At 42.1% G+C, this 20,330-nt stretch overlaps 2 pseudogenes; both read right to left on the bottom strand.

Moving 5' to 3' along the window:
• Window positions 1-200: 200 nt before the first annotated feature.
• Window positions 201-1,756, bottom strand: LOC110287751 (putative sperm motility kinase W pseudogene; annotated as a pseudogene).
• Window positions 1,757-16,408: 14,652 nt separating this feature from the next.
• Window positions 16,409-20,330, bottom strand: part of LOC110302723 (nucleolar RNA helicase 2-like) — an 84,568-nt pseudogene continuing 80,646 nt past the window's right edge.

Below are 20,330 nucleotides of genomic sequence, written 5' to 3'. Positions count from 1 at the left end.
TGACAGAGGCATTATCTAACTAGATTTCTTCCTCAGATGGTAAGTCAAGTTAATCCTGCTGGAGTAGATATACACCTGACCATTGCAAGAGACCCCAGATATAGGCCTCTTTTTGATTTTTTCCAATGAGAAGACATGAATAAAGACAGAGACTCTAAAATTCAGAGCTGAGATGTACCCTCCCATACTTGCCTACCCTTTCACCGGGTTCTGCAACCGACCTCTTTCAGGGGAGCCACTTTCTTGGAGCATCTACACTGGGTGTTTGTCTCTGGAGCCCGGGGGGTTGCAACAAAGCCTTGAGAGGCAATTTCTGAGTCGATTGCGCACTCTTCTGAAGAACCCAATCTTCAGAGGGGGAGATGATGTTTCCATGGCAATGTCTTTCTCAGGTGGCAGGCATGTTTCATCTTCCAAAAGGATGTCGGAGATCCATGGGGCAGCCACAGCTCCGGTATGGAGGGCACAGCTAGGAGTGGTGCTCTTCTTCTCGGGAAAATGAAGAGCAATGGGAGGCATGGAGTCACTTCTGGACAACTTGTGTCCTGAAAGTGTCAGGGCAGCAGGCCCCTGCTGTACTGAGGGCCAGATGTGGACGAGGCCAAAGTTGGGTTCACTGGCCCTTCTTTTTCGGGGAAGTCCCGAGGTAGAGGTATGTGCTGGTGATGGGGGTGGCGCAGGGTACAGATCCACAGGCTTGGGTGAAGTGGTAGGTGTATACTCAATCCCTTTGCATACCTGGTCTTTTAAAAGCAAATATGTCCCCATGTTCTCATCAAACTTTTTCTTCTGCAGGGATTCTAAGATCTTATTGGCATCAAACCCCATGCCACAGAGCATGTCTATGATGGTGTAATCTGGGAAGCTATCAGTCGGAATAGTTACATCACATTTCGTGACCCAAGGATGTTGCTCAATATCTTCAATGGAGGGCCTCTTCTCAGGGGGAACTGTGAGGATCTGGTGTATGAGATTTTCCAGTTTAACAGAGATGTAAGGTGGAATACGATAGCTCCCGGTGGTAATCCTTTGCTCAAACTCTACCAAGGTACTTCCTGCAAAGGGGTAGTCCCCAGTGGTGATGAAGAATAGTAGCACACCAAGACTCCATATATCTGTCTTCCTGCTATCATATGGCTGTCCTAGCAGTATCTCTGGCGCCCAAAACCTCTTGGTCCCACACTTCCGGCTCAGTAATCTGCCAGGGCTGCACTTTATGGCCAGGCCAAAGTCTGTCAGCTTTACATTTCTTTCTTCATCGAGGAGCACATTCTGTGGTTTAATGTCTCGATGGACAATACTAAGGTTATGGCAATATTTAAGTGCTCCCACTAATTGTGCAAATATATGTTTTGCCTCTTCCTCCTTCAGTGGGCCATGCTCCTTTATTAAATCAAATAAGCTCCCTCCCGATGCGTACTCCAGTATGAAGTTGACGCGGCCTGATGTTACTATAACCTGGAAGAGGCGAATGATGTTAGGATGGTTGAGTGTCGCCAGTATTTCTCGTTCTACCAGGATAACCTTGAGGGTCTTCTTGCTGATCTCTACCATTTTTACAGCAACCAGGGCCTCAGTTTTCAGGTGCAAGGCCAATTTCACAGTGCCAAATGTACCCTCGCCAAGATAGAAAAGAACCCTATACTGACTTTCCAAGCTCTTCTTTTTGGAGTTGCTGGCCATGAGGCTGACTTTTCCCTGTGCTCTGGTGCACACAAGTTGTGAGGTTCAACAATCGGCAATCCACAAGCTAGACAGCTCCAAAGTAGTCCCACAGGTCACCAAAAGTAGCTCCCTGCTCTGTATGGACAAATACAACAGGCCGGTCCACAGTCTTATACAGAGGATACTCATTCTTCCATCACAGAGGTTCTCTGTGAGGTCAGAGAAAAAACTGCACCAAGCAGAGAAGGTCATAACCCTTAGTGGCTGTCCTCACTCTGGGCCAGAGGGACTTTTCCATTCTCATGAAAATGAGATTAGCCTCTCTCAACTTCTTCAGCAGATCAGAGACAGATATTTACTTCTTTAGCAATTACAGGCAGCAGAGTGCAGTGGTGGCCTCCGTAGCTGGATGCTGAGTATGTCAAACCAACCATCGGGGCTTTCAAGGATGATGTACATTTTGGACAAGTGTTCTGAGAGAGAGGCTATGTCACCACAAAGTGTAACTGGGAGCTTTTCTACCCAGCCACTTTGATAACAGAATAGACTCTGAGGTTTAATTCTTCACAAAGAAATACCTAGGCCATAAGCTTTGACCAGTTCCCCAGCTGGCTTGTAAGTGATACAACCTCTTGATTCTAGTCTGTGTCTGCCGCATGGATGGTTATCTCTCCTGAAATTCATGTTTCTGCCTTCCTCACAGTTCAAGGTCATTCTGTAGGTCTTCACTGTTTCTCAGAGTCCCATTTCTCTCTGCCTGATGTCCCACTTTGTATTTCCTGCCTTGCTTAATTGTCCATCAGATTTTAATGACAAGTGATGCCTGTACACAGGACCAAAGAGATTCTCTTTATATATTCCCCTCCACAGTCCAAATAAACACCCATCTCTAACATTAGTAAACTACAATCCAGAGGAACAACTATGAAAACCAGCAGATAAGAATTACATTCACAGTGTCCATTCTATCTGCACTTGGCCACATTGGGGAAAAGTACTATACAATCAGAACTATCTTGGTGATGGAGTTTGAGTTTCTATACAGAAATCATTTTCTATCAAACTATCCATTTATAAAGCTAAGAATATCTCTTAGACCTTATGACATTTTCTCATGCAAGTTAAGCTGAAATGTGAGACTATGACTACCCAATCTTCAGTCTTTTCAGAGACATGAGGAGTTAGAAGGCCTGAGTATCCTGAAAATACAACACAAGCAACTTCCAAATCTGTAGACATGACAAAGGCAGCTGGTTCCTCAGACATTCACCCAAAATGTCTATGAGTCTTTGGATCATCCACCTTCAGCCTTCTGGCTCAGAATATCTGACAGACTTTTCTGTAAAGCAGGAATTATGAAAGACTCCTTACCTTCTTGAGGCAGAGCTTGGCCATCAACTTCCTTGTGTATTGTTTATCCACAGCTTGGACAGCATTCTGTCTGCGATCTAGGCAGCACAATTTCTAGTGTCAATTGCCTAGTGTCTAGCTTGTCACATTTGAAGCAAACTCCATACAGAGGTTCTTCAGTGTCCATCATCTTCTTTGAAGTAGTGTCAGTGTGCTGCCAGGAACAGACATGTCTCACTTTAAGAGTGTTTTATTAATAAAACATCTTTAAATGTCATATTCTGTAGATGTTTGAGGTTTTTGAAGACTATTTATAGCATACGTGAATTGCATGTTCATAGCTAACTACTATCTGCTCAACATAGGAAACGTTTTCTGTAATCAACAATTCTAGTATGTAACAAGCCATCTGCAGTTGGCAACAGCAGCCTTCAAGGACTAGAACGTCATGTAACATAGGTACAATACCTTAAAAAGAGTTGAAACATGTATACATAATATATTCTTGCAAATAGAATCCTATTCTGTATTTAGATACAAAGAACATAGCAATGTGACGATATTTGGCTTGTTGATCATCTTTGGTCTTAAAGTCGATTTAAATAATCTACCATTTAATTCACACACCCATAAACACATACACACATATAAATATACATGCATATTTATGCATATATATGCTCTTATTCCTCTATCCCCCTGTTTCTTTCCATGCCTTCTCTCCCTTTCCCTGAACATTAGATAAGAGCAAGAGAGGGATAGAGGAAAGAGAAAGGAAGATAAAAAGAAAGCCCTGAGTCTAACATCCCTTACTGTGATTTCCTCCTGACCAAGCCAATTAACAACTTTTTACCAATCCCCCTTAAAGGAGGACAAATATAAATAACCCGTTTTATGACCCAAACCATCTATCCCACTTTAGGTGAATGTGATGTCATCCTCTTGAAATTGCTTCCTACTGTTTGGTGGTGTCATTTCCTAAAGTATTTCCAAAGAAAATTGGGTATTTGCTAGCATTAAGAAATATGGTTGTATTATTAGCTGTCCAAATTCTGTTTCCTAAAAGGTGCAAGGCTTAATGCAAGGCCCTTGTGTAATAGTCTAAGAGTAGGGACCAACTGGGAGCAGCAGCTTTCAAGGTTTCCTAGAAGTGAGTTTTGATGAAGCAGCTATTGATATAGTCTAAGGTTGAGCCTAGCAGGATGCTAGAATAATATGTCTCAGGGTCACAGTATCCTACTCAGCATCCCTGAGGGTGAATCTTGTCATGGCTTCTTTTCCTTCATTCATGTCTGTAAGCAATTTACTTTTACAGGTAATACACATTTCCACATTAATATATCTATGGAATACGAGATGTGTCAGGCAGGTAAAGAGGGTTTGATGATGTCTGTTTGAGCTGGTAGGCTTTTGTTTTTCTAAGTTAGCCTGGATTATATTACCAGAGTTTCATATGAATTTTCATCCATGCCATTTCAAATAATGGCATGAATCCACTCTGGAGATTCTGTAGCCAATAAGATTTATTGGCAATCCTTACCTGAAGTCATAGATAGAGACTTTTTCACATCTCAGCCAGTTTGAGTACAGTTCCCATGTAGAAGGATCAGCAAAACAAGTTACCTGTTTTGTTGGTCTTCATGATTTTTTTTCTTGTCAGTAGGACAGATCTTCAGGAGGTCTCTTCCAGTCGCCTCTGTGTTTTATTAATTTTGAAGGATTCCACAGTTTTTCTTTTCCCGTTTGAAAAAGATCATATTCTCTTCCCCTATGCAGCATATTTACTGCCTTCTGTTCTGAGGTTAGCACATGTTCATGTTTATATAAATCAGCAGTGCTCTCTAAGATCTAGGACTTTTTAGCAGCTGTGTTATCTGTCTCATTAGCATTTTAAAAATTCAAGTCAATAAAGCTTGATTTAAACTCTCTTTGGGAGATCCCAGATCTCTGTTTGTTCTATGAGCATTTCCTTTGAACTCCCATGAGAGCTCTCTATAACTGCCTGACCTGTAAGTTGGTAACATAGAACATTTTTTATGCCCTAATGGGCAGAGTGCATTATAGTGGACACACAGGTTAAAGAATCATTGGCTCCAGTCTGCAAAGGCGTTTCCAAGACAGCCATCATCTCTAATAAATGTGCAGTTTCAGAATCATCCTTTTTAGAAGGCAAGCCTGAAGCTTCTTAGAAGTTTGCATATGTATCCAGTGAGTGATGAATCAACAGATGTACATAGTTTAAAATTCAAACTCAACACAATGAGACACATATTCTATTTTATGTTATTGCTTTGATAATTTAATAATAAATCAGAATCTGGACGTTTATTGAGAATATTCAGACTCTATGTGCTGTCATTTTCCTTTTTTAAAAATTGGGTATTTATTTCATTTACATTTCCAATGCTATCCCAAAAGTCCCCCACATGTTCCCCCACCCACTCCCCTACCCACCCACTCCCACTTCTTGGCCCTGGCATTCCCCTGTACTGGGGCATATAAAGTTTGCACGACCAATGGGCCACTCTTTCCACTGATGGCCGACTAGGCCATCTTCTGATTCATATGCAGCTAGAGACAAGAGCTCCGGGGGTATTGGTTAGTTCATATTGTTGTTCCACCTATAGGATTGCAGATCCCTTCAGCTCCTTGGGTACTTTCTCTAGCTCCTCCATTGGGGGCCCTGTGATCTATCCAATAGCTGACTGTGAGCATCCACATCTGTGTTTGCTAGGCCCCAGCATAGTCTCACAAGAGACAGCTATATCTGGGTCCTTTCAGCAAAATCTTGCTGGTGTATGCAATGCTATCAGCGTTTGGAGAATGATTATGGGATGGATCCCCAGATATGGCAGTCTCTAGATGGTCCATCCTTTTGTCTCAGCTCCAAACTTTGTCTATGTAACTCCTTCCATGGGTGTTTTGTTCCCAATTCTAAGAAGGGGCAAAGTGTCCACACTTTGGTCTTCGTTCTTCTTGAATTTCATGTGCTTTGTATCTTGTATCTTGGGTATTCTAAGTTTCTGAGCTAATATACACTTATCAGTGAGCACATATCATGTGAGTTCTTTTGTGATTGGGTTACCTCACTCAGGATGATGCCCTCCAGGTCAATCCATTTGCCTAGGAATTTCATAAATTCATTCTTTTTAATAGCTGAGTAGTGTAAATGTACCACATTTTTTGTATCCATTCCTCTGTTGAGGGGCATCTGGTTTCTTTTCAGCTTCTGTCTATTATAAATAAGGCTGCTATGAACATAGTGGAGCATGTGTCCTTCTTACCAGTTGGAACATCTTCTGAATATATACCCAGGAGAGGTGTTGCGGGATTCTCCGGTAGTACTATGTCCAGTTTTCTGAGGAACTGCCAGATTGATTTCCAGAGTGGTTGAACCAGCTTGCAATCCCACCAACAATGGAGGAGTGTTCCTCTTTTTCCACATCCTTGCCAGCATCTGCTGTCACCTGAATTTTTGATCTTAGTCATTTTGACTGGTGTGAGGTGGAATCTCAGGGTTGTTTTGAATCATCAGCTCTAGTCTGCACAGGCGTTTCCAAGATAGCCATCATCTCTAATAAATGTGCAGTTTCAGAACCATCCCTTTGAGAAGGCAAGTCTGAAGCTTCTTAGAAGTCTGAATATGGGGACACCCGAAAGGACCCACACAGAATCCCCCACAGGATCCTAAGACCTCTGGTGAGTGGAACACAGCGTCTGCTCCAATCCAATCAGGCGGGACCTGAGACTGCATTAACCAGGGAAGCAGATAACCCGGCTTGATCAGGGGCACAAGTCCCTTCCGGTCCACTGCAGAACCGGGGTTCCTGGTCCGGGGAGTCTCTGGACACCCGAAAGGACCCACACAGAATCCCCCATGGGATCCTAAGACCTCTGGTGAGTGGAACACAACTTCTGCCAGGAGGCAGGTTTGAACACGAGATATCTGGGCACCTTCCCTGCAAGAGGAGAGCTTGCCTGCAGAGAGTACTCTGACCACTGAAATTAAGGAGAGTGCTAGTCCTCCAGGTCTGCTGATAGAGGCTAACATAATCACCCGAGGAACAAGTTCTAACTAGAGACAACTATAACAACTAGCTCCAGAGATTACGAGATGGCGAAAAGCAAAGGTAAAAATCCTACTAACAAAAATCAAGACCACTCACCATCATCAGAACGCAGCACTCCCACCCCACCTAGTCCTGGGCACACCAACATAACCGAAAAGCTAGACCTAGATTTAAAAGCATATCTCATGATGATGGTAGAGGACATAAAGAGGACTTTAATAACTCACTTAAAGAAATACAGGAAAACACTGCAAAAGAGTTACAAGTCCTTAAAGAAAAACAGGAAAACACAATCAAACAGGGAGACGTCCTTAAAGAAAAACAGGAAAACACATCCAAACAGGTGATGGAAATGAACAAAACCATACTAGACCTAAAAACGGAAGTAGACACAATAAAGAAAACCCAAAGTGAGGCAACACTGGAGATAGAAACCCTAGGAAAGAAATCTGCAACCATAGATGCAAGCATCAGCAATAGAATACAAGAGATGGAAGAGAGAAACTCAGGTGCAGAAGATTCCATAGAGAACATCGGCACAACAATCAAAGAAAATACAAAATGCAAAAGGATCCTCAAAACATTCAGGAAATACAGGACACAATGAGAAGACCAAACCTATGGATAATAGGAGTTGATGAGAATGAAGATTTTCAACTTAAAGGGCCAGCAAATATCTTCAACAAAATTATAGAAGAAAACTTCCCAAACCTAAAGAAAGAGATGCCCATGAACATACAAGAAGCCTACAGAACTCCAAATAGACTGGACCAGAAAAGAAATTCCTCCCCACACATAATAATCAGAACAACAAATGCACTAAATAAAGATAGAATATTAAAAGCAGTACGGAAAAAAGGTCAAGTAACATATAAAGACAGGCCTATCAGAATTACACCAGACTTTTCACCAGAGACTATGAAAGTCAGAAGAGCCTGGACAGATGTTATACAGACACGAAGAGAACACAAATGCCAACCCAGGCTACTATACCCGGCCAAACTCTCAATTACCATAGATGGAGAAGCCAAAGTATTCCATGACAAAACCAAATTCACACATTACCTTTCCACGAATCCTGTCCTTCAAAGGATAATAACAGAAAAAAAACCAATACAAGGACGGAAATCACGCAATAGAAAAAGCAAGAAAGTAATCCCTCAACAAACCAAAAAGAAGACAGCCACAAGAACAGAATGCCAACTCTAACAACAAAAATAAAAGGAAGCAAAAATTACTTTTCCTTAATATCTCTTAATATGAATGGACTCAATTCCCCAATAAAAAGACATAGATTAACAGACTGGCTACACAAACAGGACCCAACACTCTGCTGCTTACAGGAAACCCATCTCAGGGAAAAAGGCAGACACTACCTCAGAGTGGAAGGCTGGAAAACAATTTTTCAAGTAAATGGTCTGAAGAAACAAGCTGGAGTAGCCATTCTAATATCAAATAAAATCGACTTCCAACTCAAAGTTATCAAAAAAGACAAGGAGGGACACTTCATACTCATCAAAGGTAAAATCCTCCAAGAGGAACTCTCAATTCTGAATATCTCTGCTCCAAATGCAAGGGCAGCCACATTCATTAAAGACACTTTAGTAAAGCTCAAAGCACACATTGCACCTCACACAATAATAGTGGGAGCCTTCAACACACCACTTTCATCAATGGACAGATCGTGGAAACAGAAATTAAACTGGGACACAGTGAAACTAACAGAAGTGATGAAACAAATGGACTCAACAGATATCTACATAACATTTTATCCTAAAACAAAAGGATATACCTTCTTCTCAGCACCTCACGGGACCTTCTCCAAAACTGACTATATAATTGGTCACAAAACAGGCCTCAACAGATATAAAAATATTGAAATTGTCCCATGCATCCTATCAGATCACCATGGACTAAAGCTGATCTTCAATAACAACATAAATAATGGAAAGCCAACATTCACGTGGAAACTGAACAACACTCTTCTCTATGATAGCTTGGTCAAGGAAGGAATAAAGAAAGAAATTAAACACTTTTTAGAGTTTAATGAAAATGAAGCCAGAACATACCCAAACCTATGGGACACAATGAAAGCATTTCTAAGAGGGAAACTCATAGCTCTGAGTGCCTGAAAAAGAAACTGGAGAGAGCACACACTAGCAGCTTGACAACACATCTAAAAGCTCTAGAAAAAAAAAGGAAGAAAATTCACCCAAGAGGAATAGATGGCAGGAAATAATCAAATGCAGGGGTGAAATCAACCAAGTGGAAACAAGAAGAACTATTCAAAGAATTAACCAAATGCAGAGTTGGTTCTTTGAGAAAATCAACAAGATAGATAAACCCTTAGCTAGACTCACTAGAGGGCACAGGGACAACATCCTAATTAACAAAATCAGAAATGAAAAGGGAGACATAACAACAGATCCTGAAGAAATCCAAAACACCATCAGATCCTTCTACAAAAGGCTATATTCAACAAAACTGGAAAACCTGGATGAAATGGACAAATTTCTAGACAGATACCAGTTACCAAAGTTAAATCTGGATCAAGTTGATGATCTAAACAGTCCCATATCCCCTAAAGAAATAGAAGCATTCATTAATAGTCTCCCAGCCAAAAAAAGCCCAGGATCATATGGGTTTAGTGCAGAGTTCTACCAGACCTTCAAAGAAGATCTAATTCCAGTTCTGCACAAACTATTTCACAAAATAGAAGTAGAATATACTCTACCCAACTCATTCTATGAAGCCTCAATTACTCTGATACCTAAAGCACAGAAAGATCCAACAAAGATAGAGAACTTCAGACCAATTTCCCTTATGAATATAGATGCAAAAATCCTCAATAAAATTCTCGCTAACCGAATCCAAGAACACATTAAAGCAATCATCCATCCTGACCAAGTAGGTTTTATTCCAGGGATGCAGGGATGCTTTAATATACCGAAATCCATCAACGTAATCCATTATATAAACAAATACAAAGACAAAAACCACATGATCATCTCCTTAGATTCTGAAAAAGCATTTGACAAGATCCAACACCCATTCATGATAAAAGTCTTGGAAAGATCAGGTATTCAAGGCCCATACCTAACCATGATAAAAGCAATGTACAGCAAACCAGTAGCCAACATCAAAGTAAATGGTGAGAAGCTTGAAGCAATCCCACTAAAATCAGGGACTAGACAAGGCTGTCCACTCTCTACATACCTATTCAACATTGTACTTGAAGTTCTAGCCAGAGCAATTCGACAACAAAAGGAGATCAAGGGGATACAAATTGGAAAATATGAAGTCAAAATATCACTTTTTGTAGATGATATGATAGTATATATAAGTGACCCTAAAAATTCCACCAGAGAACTCCTAAGCCTGATAAACAGCTTCAGTGAAGTAGCTGGATATAAAATTAACTCAAACAAGTCAATGTCCTTTCTCTACACAAAGAATAAACAGGCTGAGAAAGAAATTAGGGATACAACACCCTTCTCAATAGTCACAAATAATATAAAATACCTTGGTGTGACTCTAACTAAGGAAGTGAAAGATCTGTATGAAAAGAACTTCAAGTCTCTGAAGAAAGAAATTAAAGAAGATCTCAGAAGATGGAAAGATCTCCCATGCTCATGGATTGGCAGGATCAACATTGTAAAAATGGCTATCTTGCCAAAAGCAATCTACAGATTCAATGCAATCTCCATCAAAATTCCAACTCAGTTTTTCAACGAATTTAGAAAGTGCAATCTGCAAATTCATCTGGAATAACAAAAAACCTAGGATAGCAAAAACTCTTCTCAAGGATAAAAGAACCTATGGTGGAATCACCATGCCTGACCTAAAGCTTTACTACAGAGCAATTGTGATAAAAACTGCATGGTACTGGTATAGTGACAGACAAGTAGACCAATGGAATAGAATTGAAGACCCGGAAATGAACCCACACACCTATGGTCACTTCATCTTCCACAAGGGAGCTAAAACCACCCAGTGGAAGAAAGACAGCATTTTCAACAAATGGTCCTGGCACAACTGGTTGTTATCATGTAGAAGAATGCGAATTGATCCATTCCTATCTCCTTGTACTAAGGTAAAATCTAAGTGGATCAAGGAGCTTCACATAAAACCAGAGACACTGAAACTTATAGAGGAGAAAGTGGGGAAAAGCCTCGAAGATATGGGCACAGGGGAAAAATTCCTGAATAGAACAGCAATGGCTTGTGCTGTAAGATCGAGAATTGACAAATGGGACCTCATGAAACTCTAAAGCTTCTGCAAGGCAAAAGACACCATCAATAAGACAAAAAGACCACCAACAGATTGGGAAATGATCTTTACCTACCCTAAATCAGTTAGGGGACTAATATCCAATATATATAAAGAACTCAAGAAGGTGGACTCCAGAAAATCAAATAACCCCATTAAAAATGGGGCTCAAAACTGAACAAAGAATTCTCACCTGAGGAATACCGAATGGCAGAGAAGCACCTGAAAACATGTTCAACATCCTTAATCATCAGGGAAATGCAAATCAAAACAACCCTGAGATTCCACCTCACACCAGTCAGAATGGCTAAGATGAAAAATTCAGGTGAGAGCAGATGCTGGCGAGGATGTGAAGAGGAACACTCCTCCATTGTTGGTGGGATTGCAAGCTTGTACAAACACTCTGGAAATCAGTCTTGCAGTTCCTCAGAAAATTGGGCATAGTGCTATCAGAGGATCCTGCAATACCTCTCCTGGGCATATATCCAGAAGATGTTCCAACTGGTAATAAAGACACATGCTCCACTATGTTCATAGCAGCCTTATTCATAATAGCCAGAAGCTGGAAAGAACCCAGAGGCCTCTCAATAGAGGAATGGATACAAAAAATGTGGTATTTTACACAATGGAGTACTGCTCAGCTATTAAAAAGAATGAATTTATGAAATTCCTAGGCAAATGGATGGACCTGGAGGGCATCATCCTGAGTGAGGTAACACAATCACAAAGGATCTCACACAATATGTACTCACTGATAAGTGGATATTAGCCCAAAACTTAGGATACCCAAGATAGAAGATACAATTTGCTAAACGCATGAAACTCAAGAAGAATGAAGACCAAAGTGTGGACACTGTGTCCCTTCTTAGAATTGGGAACAAAACACCCATGGAAGGAGTTACAGAGACAATGTTTGGAGCTGAGACAAAAGGATGGACCATCTAGAGACTGCCATATCCAGGGATCCATCCCATAATCAGCTTCCAAACGCTGACACCATTGCATACACTAGCAAGATTTTGCTGAAAGGACCCAGATATGGCTGTCTCTTGTGAGACAATGCTGGGGCCTAGCAAACACAGAAGTGGATGCTCACAGTCAGTTATTGGATGGATCACAGGGCTCCCAATGGAGGAGCTAGAGAAAGTACCCAAGGAGCTAAAGGGATCTGCAACCCTATAGGTAGAACAACATTATGAACTAACCAGTACCCCGGAGCTCTTGACTCTAGCTGCATATGTATCAACACATGGCCTAGTCGGCCATCACTAGAAAGAGAGGCCCATTGGACATGCAAACTTTATATGCCCCAGTACAGGGGAACACCAGGGCCAAAAAAATGGGAATGGGTGGGTAGGGAAGTGGGGTGGAGGGTATGGGGGGACTTTTGGGATAGCATTGGAAATGTAATTGAAAAAAATACGAATATTAAAAATTAAAAAAAAAGAAGTCTGAATATGTATCCAGTGAGTGATGAATCAACATATGTACATATTTTAAAATTTCAAACTCAACACAATGAGACACATATTCTATTTTATGTTATTGCTTTGATAATCTAATTAATAATAAATCAGAATCTGGACGTTTATTGAGAATATTCAGACTCTATGTGCTGTCATTTTCATCCTTCAAGCCTTTGTGCAATTTTCTCCTCTAGAAATTCTGTTTCTGCTCTTATTCTAGGTTCTGGATTGGATTCTTTCAAGACTTGGTATACTGATTTTAAGAATTCTCTCATCTCTGTTCTATGCCCTCTAACCTAGCATTCCATCCCATTTCTGTCTTATCTAAGTCAGCTTTATTTCGAACCTACTTGAAATCATTACCAAACCTATTAATTATTTCTTGCTTATACCAAAACAAAATTATATGGTGTCCAAATGCCATCAGTCATTGTTTTTTCTCCATTTCTTAGTAAAAAATATCTTCATTTTACTCTCTCTAACTCTCTCCTTCCTATGGAGTCTTGATTATACTATTTACAAACAAATAATTCCTTTGTAATATCTTATACCCAGTTTCTTTTCTCTTTGATTATTTTTGCATTGAATACATTTTTCTTTGTGAAGGTTGGGGCTTCTTAGTGCTACCACAGCTCAGTAATATGGTCTGTCTGTCTGTCTGTCTGTCTGTCTGTCTGTCTGTCTGTCTGTCTGCAGGCTTCTCAGGTCAGCACTTGTCTATGGTGGCAGGCTCCCATCTTCCTGCTTTGTTCAGCAGGCTGCCTTGCCTGTTTTGGGACTAGAGCTTCTCTTTGCCCTGCATCCCCTGCCCACCCTAGGAACTTATATCAGGCTTTCAGATTGCTACTGCCTTGTTTTATCTAGGGGTCACTGCAGGCTCCTCTCACAGGCACATGCTGGTTTCTAAGAGGCCTAGGTTCCTCAGTTCCTGAGCGGTACCAGGGAAGTGCATTAAAGCTGCAGCCTGAGAGATACCTTTGATCACCTCTGCACCCTCTCCCTCTTTAGGTTCATAAGCTTTCAATTAGAGGAGCAGCACTTGGGAAGTGCCCTGAGGGTCCAGTGAAAGCCCTTATTTCCTCCTCAACAGGTTATTTATTTATTTATTCATTCATTTATTTTAGAGCAGCCTTTTGCATTGCCTCTCTGTGGTACACTGCTCCTTTTCTGAGATATTGTCTTCCTACCAAGAGTTCTCACACTCTAAGGCTAGAGTCTAGCTTGACATTCAGTGTACTATTGGAACAACTGCCTTTACCCAGCCTTGATGTTCCAAGAATAGTGACTCTCAGACTTAATAACCTCAGTGCCCAGCTCATAACCACTGGCTTATTCAGAGACTAGCTCACAGCTTATATAACCTGTTTATTCTAGTCAGTGTTGCCATATTTTTGGTCACCTGTCCTCACTTTCATGAGTCTGACTTTCTCAGATTTTAGGGTCACACTCGTGTTCTTGCCTCTTTCTCAGGATCCCCCCTCTCTCTCTGATGGTGGTTCTCCCTTCTGTTTCCTGCCTCAGCCAATAGGACATAAGCTCTATATTGGCAGGTGATGCTTGTACAGAGTGCATAGGAGACTCTCTATAAGTTAGTTTTGTCAAAGCTATGTTCACAGGCTTCTAATTTTGTGGTCTGCAGTAAGAACAGCAAAAAAACCCATGGCACGAGGAGCCCTTGGTCCTCTCTAACCTGAACCTGATGTTCTTTGTTCTGGTCCAGAGCCTTGCTTCCAGTGTGCCTTACAGCACCTCACTAGATGGGAAAGCCAGGGAGAGGTGGAGTTGGCAAGAAGATCCTCATCTTCTGAGAATCACTGAGGGGTACTCAGACTCCCCTCCAGGCTCCTGTTTTGACTCTTCTCCTCAGGGAATCTTGCAAAACCATTGAGTGAACTCCTTACAGATAGGAGAGTGGATTTTTAGTTCTCTCTTGTGATCCGGTGTGATGATTTGCCCTTGAATCAGTTTTCATGGGAACGTCACAACACCTCCTAGAGAACTGCTTCAGCCTCTGGTCTGCTTTGGGGGAGTTCTCCAGCTATTCCTGTCTTTTACTTGCTGAGACACTGCTCCGTTTTGGGGACAGGATCTCATTTTGAACCAGAGGACAAGCTCTTGCTTTTCTTTGAGACAAACATATTCTAGCTCACAAGGACAGGTGGGGACTGAGGGGGCAAATAAAACGACCACTCTGTTCTGATCCACATCCCTGGTCCTGCTCATATTCTGCTCAGAGACAGAGCCTGCTTCCCCTCAAGCAATGGACTAGGGTCTTTCCTTGTTACTCCCTTGTACATGTATTCTGTATTCTCTTAGTGCAAATGTAGTCTCTCAGGCTTTCTGCCTCATTGTGCAAACTTAAACCTAGTGTGAGAAGGTTGTCGCCTTCATATAATCTATCAAGGCCTAGAGTGTTTTTCGCCTCTGAGGCTTACCATGGAATAACTTCACCCCTTCCTGCTTCTTTTGACCTCTGTAAATCTCTCCCAGTAAAACAGCTTCCTTGTCTTCTTTTCTTTCTCTGCAGTGCTCTCTCTTATGTAGCCTTTTTCCCCCTTTCTACTCATGAGAGTGAGGCATACCATCTTCTGTCAAATGTTTGTCTGATTCATCACTCTTCCTACCACTCAATTAGACATAACTTTCAAACCTTGTGCTACTTTATTAGCATTACCTTTATCACTTGGGATTATGTATGTGTATTAAGGGTGAATCATATCACTACCAGGAAACATCAAAATCTCTGGTTTTAGAGTATAATCAAATATCATGCAAGAATTCATGGACAGTGGGCCTACCACTCAGCTATTTGTTTTCCCAGTTTGCATTCTGTGACGGTGACCAATGCCATGGCCAAAAGCACATTAGGGCAGAAATGGTTGGTATAGTATGTATATGGTTGGCATAGTGTGTATATTCCAGTAAAACCTTGCAAGAGTCAAGCAGAAGCAAGGGCAAGAATCACAGGAGAAAATTACTCACCTATTTTTTCTCTGTGGCTTCCTCAGCTTGCCTTCTTATGACCTTCTAAGAACTACTGCTTTTGGTTGCTGCTACCCACCGTGCTCTATGAGGACTTCTTCAGGGATCAAGAAAAAGGTCCATGGTCATGATCACAGTGCAAAAAGTGGAGGTCATTTCTTAGATGAATTTTTATCTCCCCCTTTTTCTCTTGTGTCAACTTGACAAAAGGCTTCCAATAGTCTTTCCTCCTCTCAGTGTGAATCTAGTTCCTTCACACTGAGCAGACTAAGATGCTGTGTTTTCTAAGAAGGTGGATGGCCAATGATATCCTCTACATTTTTTTAAAATCAAGATCTGTGGTTGATTTTCCTTTGAAAAATCTTGAAGTATGCTGGAAAATGATGCAATGAATTCCTATCACTTTCCAAAGTGAAGATAGTTTATGGTGGTTAGTCTGCCAGTCAGAAGCCTCTCTCTCCAAGGAAGTGGGGTGTGGGGCTGGGGTGTGTGTGTGTGCTGAGAAATGATAAAAATGTAAGGAAGCATTGGGGGCTTTGACAGGAGGACTAGCCCTGGCATCCACAGTTGGAACAGTTCCTTCTTGCCTGTTGCTGACCAGAGGCTTTAAAAAAACTGCTTCTGGCCTTTGTTTGGGGATTTGTTACTTTTGTTGACACCTCCTGGTCACTCTTCTTTGAAGTTTTTACTTTCTCCGTGCTATCACTGCCCCTGTCCCTGCACATGACTGCTTCCACTCTGTTCTCCTCTGAAAGATCCACAGCTGGCATCCTGCTGCCTCCATATCCTTCCCAGGCTCCCTCCTGCTCTGGTTGCTCAGTGGCCATGGTGAGCTGCCAACATCTCAAATCATGCCACTCCTCCTGTATTTCTGTGACTGCTTCAGCGCAGACATCAAAACCAACTCACAGTTTTCCTTTAAGGAGAGCCATCCCCTTCAGTCTGTCGTCGATGCTCTCAGTCAGCTGCTCCTTAAGTTTTTGCCAAGCATAACCGATACTGGGCATCTCATTAGAGCTCCGCAGGATCATGGTCACAAAGCATGCTTGCGAGTTGATCAGAGAGCGCTGGATGACTGATGTGGCTTTTGAGATGTGGACCAGAGCTGCTGCCAGAGCCAATCTAGTTCCTTTCTCCTCAATCGGCTTCTCAGTTGACTATTGAAATGTCCAGTGAGAGTGGGAAACACAGAGTCCAAAGCCTGATGGCATCTTTGCTGGAGGCTTTTATGATTTCTGTTGCAGAAGGAACACCCATAAATTTCAACGTAATTCCTGCTTTCTGCTCCACTTGAGCTAACTGGTACTCTTCTTTGTGCTGATAAAAGCAGGAGCATACTTCTATCCTTCCATCTCTGTCTGTTCATCCTGAATCATGAATGGAAGACCCCACATCCTTTAGTGGACAGCTCTGAACAACCAAGTCAACCTCAGGGATGTCTAACCCAGGGGCAGCAACATTAGTTGCCACCAAAACTCCAAAATTGGCATTTTGAAAATCTTTCCAGTGTGATTTCCCTTTGCTTCTGCGGAATGTTTCCAAGTCCGGACCAGGCATTCTGCTTCACGCATGTGTTCTGCACCAGCTCCTGGGCATCCTTCTTGGTTCCACAGAAGATGATTGTGTGCCCTGATGACCACTGTACACTAGGATCACCTCCCCATCCCTGCTGTGCTCTCTGTCCAGTGACACTCAATCGTCAGGTGCTCCACAGTTATAGGTGATTTCTGAGTCTTTATACCAATCACATCAACCTGTTCGTATGTAGATCTCATGGAGTTTTAGAACAATAAATACCCAAGATAGGGCAAGTTGCAGAGAAAAGTAATGTTTGGAGGTTGTCTTCAGAATCTTTCTTGTATGCCACACATAAAATTTCTTCCACCTGATCAGCAAAACCCGTATCCAACATCTGGTCCTCTTTATGCAGGAAAACATGTTTAAGTTTGGTAAGGTCTAGCTTGCCATTCTGCAAGTTTTCTTTATTATGACCTGGGGCTCCAACCAGGATATCGATCCTACTCTGCCTTCATTCAATTTGACCTCTGTAGGGAGTTCCACCATAAAAACAAGCTAGTGATAGCATTTTGTTTAAGTCCCTGAAGTCTTTCCTCACTTGGTTTGCTAATTCTCTTGTAGGTGCTGGACTAGTACCGGACAGGCTTGGCCTCTCTTCTTTTCTTGTAGACTCAAAAACTCCCAAAGGGAGGCACTTACTCAAGCCTCGGGTCAGCCACGCACCCAAGAAGACACTGAGACCGGTATTTAAGATGTATAGATAGCAAGATTTAATACAGCAACGACAAGAAAGCAGACAAAACAAACAAAAAGCACATATATACCAGATATCTGGGGCCGGACCTCATGCAGCCTGCAAGGTGGGTGCAGAGGAGATCCGGCGATTAGCCCAAACTTTTCACAGGCTTTTATAGGAGAAGGGTAAGGGGGGGAGCAGGGCAGGGAAAATACAGTTTTTACGTCACTAAGTGATTCAACCAAGGGTTTTTCCAAAGTGCTTTTGCAACCGCGTCCCACACTTTGGCCATGTACTTGATTCATTGAAACTGAGGTTTTTACTCACACCCTTTATCTCAAAAATGTCCCTGGCACAGTCCTCAGTTGGGAGGGGTTGGACTGGGTTCGTTCCAGGAGACCCTTATCTCAGAAATGTCCCTGGAACAGTTTTCATTTGAGAGGGGGTCTGACTCTGGTGTGAGAGTTCAGAATGTACTCTGGGGTGAGAGTTCTGGTGGTCAGTAATTTTCCTCTTTCAGCCCACATAGAAGTTTCTCAGTCAAAGGGATAGCAAAGGAGAAGGCCTTTCTGGGTCCTGACCATGCTTGAGCATTTAAGTCTTTCCCTCTGTCTACATGGTGCAAAATCTTGGCTTGTGTAAGAAAGACGAAGTTCACCCTGGGAGCTCTGAGAAGCTTGACATTCTCTTCAGATATGGGAAAATCAGAAAAATCTCCTTCTTTCTGCTCCATGGGTATTTACTTTTCTGTCTCACTACAACTGTTTTTTGTTGGTCTCAACTATTTAATGCAAAAGTATAATAAAATGATAGGGGGTTTCAGGTCTTAATATATTCTTGGATTGTTGGCCTTCCAGAGAGCATTATTTCCAACTGTTGAATACTTAGCTGACTGTTCTGACCCAAAGACAGTTTGTTTAACTTTGAAAAGACTTGCTTCCATTAGCTTTTAGCAGTTAATGTATCAAGAGAATTCAATAGAAACATGTCAACGTCTGAGCTAACAGGGAGTAACATGCCAGAAGCAGCTGGGGCAGATATGAAAGCAAACAATCCTAATATTACTTTTCCCTTGTAACAATATTAAGACTTGCACATGGTTATACTTTCATTATTTTATTTTAAAGAAATCACACCCAAATAAATTTATATCATTGAAAGATGCACACATACCTTATGCCTGCTTAAGCACAGCTTTTTGTCCACCAGCCCCTGGCACATGTTGACAGAATCCTCTGCTTCTCAAGCTAATGTAGGTCTGTCTGTCCTTTTGTAGAAGATAACCTGAAACTTCAAAACTCACCAAGCTGGGACTCTGGTACTGGAGACACCAGGACAAAACCAGTGGTTCTCAAACTTGAGCTTGCCTGCCAGTCATGGGAATGGTTTGAAAATCACCCTGCTAGTCCCTGTTAATGAAGCCCCCAGATCTCTGCCTTGAGAGATGACCTGGAGTATGACTGTACTTCTGACAGTGCCTGGGGAACCCTACATTGAGAACCACTGGCTTGCCTAGGCACTGAGCATCAACAATCCCATTGCTGTTCAGTCACACCAGCTACTGTCCACTATTCAACTGCAGGGGGCTGTGTGGAGCTGGTCCTTTGACTGCATTGCTCAGCATCTTCTGGTGTCAAGAGAAATCTGGGCCTGCTCACAGGGCACTCCCCTGCTAGCCCACAATGTACTTTACAACTAAAGCCATATACAGTATAATTGAAATAATTTACTCAATGCTGAAAAACTTACCCTAGCAGACAGAGGATGTAAAATTCAAAGGTTTGTCTTCGTGTCGTCCTTGGCAATGAACTGTTTTCTTCAAAATGACTTCACTGTTACTTCTCAGACCAAACATTCTAGAGGTAAACAGGCTCTTGTACCTCAAGGACAGGTGGCAGGAGGCGTGGTCACTCCAGGACTCTAAAGCAGGGTCTGGGCATGAGAGCCCTGAGCAGCTGGAAAACAAAGGCCTTCCTCAAGTTTAGAAGGAAGGGATCCTAAGAATCCTGAAGGAGGTCCCATAAACAAGCTTTTCTGTAGAGCTGAGAAGGAGCTATTTCTGAGGTTTGTTGCAAGATCACAAACAAAAGCAGCAGACAGGCTCCAAGGCATAGATAGGATGGCTTCTAGGCCCCCTGCCATACCTTAAGTATCTCGCTGAGCCAGGCTAGCTAGTGTGTCATATATTTAGTGAAAGGGGATCTGCAATCCTGGTGGAAGTCCTGAGCACCTATTGCCCCATCTCACCACTGCACACTCTACCTTGAACTCAAA

This window comes from Mus caroli, unplaced genomic scaffold (genome assembly GCF_978045245.1).
Source record: "Mus caroli unplaced genomic scaffold, Mus_caroli_1 scaffold_9, whole genome shotgun sequence".
Classification (NCBI taxonomy): Eukaryota; Metazoa; Chordata; class Mammalia; order Rodentia; family Muridae; genus Mus; species Mus caroli.
Note: the sequence above shows the minus strand (reverse complement) of the source record. Positions and strands in the feature narration are given on the sequence as shown.